Source organism: Ranitomeya variabilis, chromosome 4 (genome assembly GCF_051348905.1).
Source record: "Ranitomeya variabilis isolate aRanVar5 chromosome 4, aRanVar5.hap1, whole genome shotgun sequence".
In the NCBI taxonomy this organism is placed as follows: domain Eukaryota; kingdom Metazoa; phylum Chordata; class Amphibia; order Anura; family Dendrobatidae; genus Ranitomeya; species Ranitomeya variabilis.
In genome coordinates, this window is record NC_135235.1 from 121,407,315 (window position 1) to 121,413,329 (window position 6,015).

A 6,015-nucleotide genomic window follows, 5' to 3' on the forward strand; every position below is an offset into this window, starting at 1 on the left:
TCTGGGGTCCGTGTGCGTGCAGGAGACAGCGCTACAGTAAGCGCTGTCCCCCCCACATGGTGCTGAAGCCGGTATTCATATCTTCCCTGTAGCAGCGTTTGCTATAGAGAAAATATGAAGAATAGTGTTAAAAATAAAGATCCATGTGTCCGCCGCCCCCCCACCCCCTGTGCGCCCCCCCGCTGGTCAGAAAATACTTACCCGCTCCCTCGCTCCTTCCTGGTCTGGCCGCGGCTTACTGTATGCGGTCACGTGGGGCCGATCATTTACAATCATGAATAGTCGGCTCCGCCCCTATGGGAGGTGGAGCCACATATTCATGACTGTAAATGATCGGCCCCACGTGACCGCATGCAGGAGAAGCCGCGGCCAGACCAGGAAGGAGCGACAGCCGACGGGGGACCCGGGTAAGTATTTTCTGACCAGCGGGGGGGCGCACAGGAGGTGGGGGGGCGGCGGACACCTAAATCTTTATTTTTAACACTATTCTTCATATTTTCTCTGCAGCAAACGCTACTGCAGAGAGGATATGAATCGCAGCTTCAGCAGCTTCAGCACCATGCAGAGTGGGTACCACACGCTCCGTGTGGTACCCACTCGCCATACGGGCGGCACACGTGTGCCGCACGTATGGCCTCCATGAGTTCCCAGGCACACGGACACGGATAACTCCGGTACCGATTTATTCCGGTACCGGAATTATCTGGACGTGTGGGACAGCCCTTAGTGCTGTGTATGAAGCGATCGGAAAGAAGAAATGGTAATAAACGGTGTCTGCATTCTCTGCGGAGAGTCTGGCTATGCCCCTACAATTAAAAAACAAACAACAAATGTCATTGCAGAGAAGAACTCAGACCGCCCAGACATTTGTCTTCAACAGGTGGTCTGGAAGTGTTTAAAGTTTAAACCTTTTCTACCTTTCTAAAATAAAAATAAAAAACATTTAAGGAAAAAAAACAGATTTGGAAAGTCTGATTTATCAAAATAAAACATTATTTAGCCTGTGTGGCATACGCTGTAGAACTAAAGAGTCATACTGTACCCCTAAGTCTTACCAATAAAAACTAGAGTGTGACTGGCAACAAAAAAAGCCCTCTGGGTCTCTGAGAATGGTGTCACCAATCAGACATTTTTTTTTATATTCAATTGATTTGAAATCCCTGTTAAAGAAAAACTATATGAAACAACCTTTTCTCTGTCTGGTTACTGATTATCCAGAAATTGTTTGAAAGCAACATAGGAGGTAACTAAACTATGCCAAAAATTAGGAGAATTTAATATGCCATAAATATATACTGTGTATGTATGTATGTATATATATATATATATATATATGTATATTATATATGTATATATTATATATATATATATATATATATATATATATATATATATATATATATATATATATATATATAGTATATCTACTATATAATTGTCTAAGGGTCACTTCCGTCTTTCTGTCTGTCATGGATATTCATTGGTCGCAGCCTCTGTCTGTCATGGAAATCCAAGTCGCTGATTGGTCGTGGCAAAACGCCCATGACCATTGCCATGACCAAGCGATGGCCATACTCTGGCAGCGAAATGGCCGCCGCTTTACTGCCCTGCACACAGGGTTCATGCCAGCATTAACGGACCGCAGTGTAACGCACTCCGTTAACGCAGCTATTAACCCTGTGTGACCAACTTTTTACTATTGATGCTGCGTATGAAGCATCAATAGTAAAAAGATCTAATGTTACAAATAATAATAATAATAAAAAAAGTTTTTTCTCACCTTCCGACATCGCGCGCTGTCCTTGGCAGTGCAAGCGGCAGGTTCCGGTGCCAAGGATGCTATGCGAGAAGGACCTGCCATGACGTCACGGTCATATGACCGCAACGTCATCACAGGTCCTGCGCTCATACCAACCCTGGGACTGGAAGCTGCTGCGTGCACCGCACACAGGCGCCAGGACTTCAAGGGGCCTTCGGAAGGTGAGTATATGTTTATTTTTTATTTTAAGTCTTTTTTAACCACGCATATAGTGCCCACATTGCTATATACTACGTGGGCTGTGTTACATACTGCGTGGGTTCTGTTATATACTACATCTCTGTGCTATATACTATGTAGCTGGGCAATATACAACATGACTGTGCAATATACAACGTGACTGTCCAATATACTACGTGGCTGTGCAATATACTATGTGCTCTGTGTTATACACTACATAGCTGTGCAATATACTATGTGCTCTGTGTTATACACTACATAGCTGTGCAATATACTATGTGGTTGTGTCAGTTCTGTTATATACTACGTCGACTGTGCAATATACTACATGGCTTTGTTATATACTATGTGGCTGTGCAATATAATAATAATAATCTTTATTTTTATATAGCGCTAACATATTACGCAGCGCTTTACAGTTTGCACACATTATCATCGCTGTCCCTGATGGGGCTCACAATCTAAATTCCCTATCAGTATGTCTTTGGAATGTGGGAGGAAACCGGAGTGCCTGGAGGAAACCCACGCAAACACGGAGAGAACATACAAACTCTTTGCAGATGTTGTCCAAGGTGGGATTAGAACCCAGGACTCCAGCGCTGCAAGGCTGCTGTGCTAACCACTGAGCCACCGTGTATCGAGGACATACTGACATTCTACAGAAAACACAGGGTTTGGACTGCAGATGAGTGGGGTAAAGTTATTTATGCAATATACTACGTGGCTCTACAATATAGTACGTGGCTATGTTATATACTACGTGGCTCTGCTATATACAACGTGGCTGACCAATATACTACATACCTGTGCAATACACTACGTGGCTATGTTATATACTACGTGGCTGTGTTATATACTACGTAGCTCTGCTATATACTACGTACGCTGTGTTACATATTACGTAGCTCTGTTATATACTACGTAGCTATGTTATATACTACGTAGCTCTGCCATATACTACGTACGCTGTGTTACATATTACGTAGCTCTGTTATATAGTACGTAGCTATGTTATATACAGTACTACGTCGGTTGTGTTATATACTACATCACTGTGCAATATAGTACGTAGCCTGTGCTATATACAGTACTACCTACATATTCTAGAATACCCGATATGTTAGAATCGGGCCACCATCTAGTATATATGTATGTATGTATGTATGTATGTATGTATGTATGTATGTATGTATGTATGTGTGTATATATATATATATATATAATATATATATACATACAGCTCTGGCAAAAATTAAGAGACAACTGCAAACTTTTCAGTTTGTCTGATTTTTCTCTTTATAGGTACTGTATATTTTTGAATAACATGTAAATTGTTCTTTTAGTCTATAAACTTCTGACAACATGTCTCCAAAGTTCCAATCAATAAATTTTGTATTTATTTTCTGAAAATGAGAAATGGTCAAAATAACAAAAAAATGCATTGCTTGCAGACCTTAAATAATGCAAAAAAAACAAAAAAACAATTTCTTACTCATTTAGAAAAAATAATACTAATGTTTTAACTTAGAAAGAGTTTAGAAATCAATATTTTGTGGAACAACCATGATTTTAATCACAGCTTTCATGCGTCTTGGCTTCCTTTCCACCAGTCTTTCACACTGCTTCTGGTGCAGAAATTTAAGCAGTTCTTCCTTGTTTGATGGCTTGTGACTATCTATCATCCTCTTGATTACATTCCAGAGGTTTTCCATGGGGTTCAGTTCTGGAGATTGGGTTGCCCATGACAGGGTTTTGACGTGGTGGCCTCTTAATTTTTACAAGAGTTATATATATATATATAATGTGTATGTGTATATGTATATATATATATATATATATGTGTGTGTATATGTATACATATAAAATTAACCTTTTTACTTGAGCAATTCCGTTATTGAACCATGCCCCTCACCATATTCACAAACAGAGCGGCCAACCCTATCTAGCCAACATTCCCTCACATCATACAGGTGACCTCACAGCTACTAGGTAATGAGAGAGCGTTCTACCTGTCATAATGGCCTCAGGGTGTAGGACATTCTACTGGCAGCCCACAAGTTATTAGTAACCCGCCTGGTACCATCAAGACATCATGGCTTCTCACAAGAAAAGCAGGAGATCCCATCCCAGAAGGAGAAGGACTCGCAGACCCCATAAAATGGGTAAATGTTATTGAGCCTACACTAAACAGTATAACCTCCATTATAATGCTATACATGTAATTCTTGGCAATGGGCAACCTTATATTTATACATTGGCTTCTTCTAGGTCATAAACGTAGACACCGTTATTATTCCAGGAGAAGGATGTAGCAGAACCAGGAATAACCCCTTACTGCTGTCACCGATGACCACTTCTCTCGAGATCGAGTCCACTGGGGAAGTTGAAAACAAGAAATTCAGAACTTCATAATCTGTCAATAAATCAGCATAAGGGCATGAAATAAACGACCATGAGCAGATTGCAGTCTCTTCTCTTAGTTTTATAGAACTAAAATTATTTAGATAAAATAAGGTAAAACAGGACTTACAGTGGATATAAAAAGAATCATTTTAGAATTTCTTCCACTTTTAAAGTCACCTGTAATCTGTACAAATCCACTGCAAAACAAACGGAAATCTTTTTGGATGGAAAAATTAAAAAATAAAATTAACCCCTTTCTGACCTCGGACGGGATAGTACGTCCAAGGTCAGAACCACCGTCTTTGATGCGGGCTCCGGCGGTGAGCCCGCATCAAAGCCGGGACATGTCAGCTGTTTTGAACTATTAACTAGTTAAATGCCACTGTCAAACACAGACAGCAGCATTTAACTACCGCTTCCGCCCAGGCGGCCGGAAATGAGCGCATCGCTGACCCCCGTCACATGATCGGGGGTCAGCGATGCTTCTGCATTGTAACCATAGAGGTCCTTGAGACCTCTATGGTTACTGATCCCGGCTAGCTATGAGAGCCACCCTGTGGTCGGCGCTCATAGCACACCTGCATTTCTGCTGCATAGCAGCGATCTGATGATCGCTGCTATGTAGCAGAGGCGGTCGAGGTGTGCCAGCTTCTAGCCTCCTATGGATGCTATTGAAGCATGGCAAAAGTTAAAAAAGAAAGTTAAAAAAATGTGAAAAAAATAGAAAAAATATAAAAGTTTAAATCACACCCCTTTCGCCCCATTCAAAATAAATCAATAAAAAAAAAAATCAAACCTACACATATTTGGTATCGCCGCGTTCAGAATTGCCCGATCTATCAATAGAAAAAAGCATTAACCTGATTGCTAAACAGCAAAGCGAGAAAAAAATTCGAAACACCAGAATTACGTTTTTTTGGTCGCCGCGACATTGCATTAAAATGCAATAACGGCCGATCAAAAGAATGTATCTGCACTAAAATGGTATCATTATAAACACCAGCTCGGCATGCAAAAAATAAGCCCTCAACCGACCCCATATCATGAAAAATGGAGACGCTACAGGTATCGGAAAATGGAGCATTTTTTTAGCAAAGTTTGGAATTTTTTTTCACCACTTAGATAAAAAATTACCCAGACATGTTAGGTGTCTATGACCTCGTAATGACCTGGAGAATCATAACGGCAGGTCAGTTTTAGCATTTAGTGAACCTAGCAAAAAAGCCAAACAAAAAACAAGTGTGGGATTGCACTTTTTTTTGCAATTTCACCGCACTTGGAATTTTTTTCCCGTTTTCTAGTACACGACATGCTAAAACCAATGATGTCGTTCAAAAGTACAACTTGTTTAGCAAAAAATAAGCCCTCACATGACCATATGGATATGGACAGAAAAATACAAAAGTTATGGCTCTGGGAAGGAGGGGAGCGAAAAACGAACACGGAAAAATGGAAAATCCCAAGGTAATGAAGGAGTTAAAATAATGTGGTTGAAGAAATATACATACAAACCCTTAAACTAACACGTCATTGAAGTACACTTTCAATTTATTGTCATGTTAAGTCTTTTTGGGTAGTTGTCTATCAGCATGGTACATCTAGAATTGGCAATC

The 6,015-nt window shown here is 40.5% G+C and overlaps 1 long non-coding RNA gene across 1 annotated transcript; it reads left to right on the top strand.

Annotated features, from left to right (window-relative positions):
- Positions 1 to 3,974: 3,974 nt before the first annotated feature.
- Positions 3,975 to 4,460, top strand: LOC143768482 (uncharacterized). Its single transcript, XR_013213884.1, has 2 exons — positions 3,975 to 4,161; positions 4,268 to 4,460. It is a non-coding gene; the product is annotated as an uncharacterized LOC143768482 (long non-coding RNA).
- Positions 4,461 to 6,015: the final 1,555 nt, after the last annotated feature.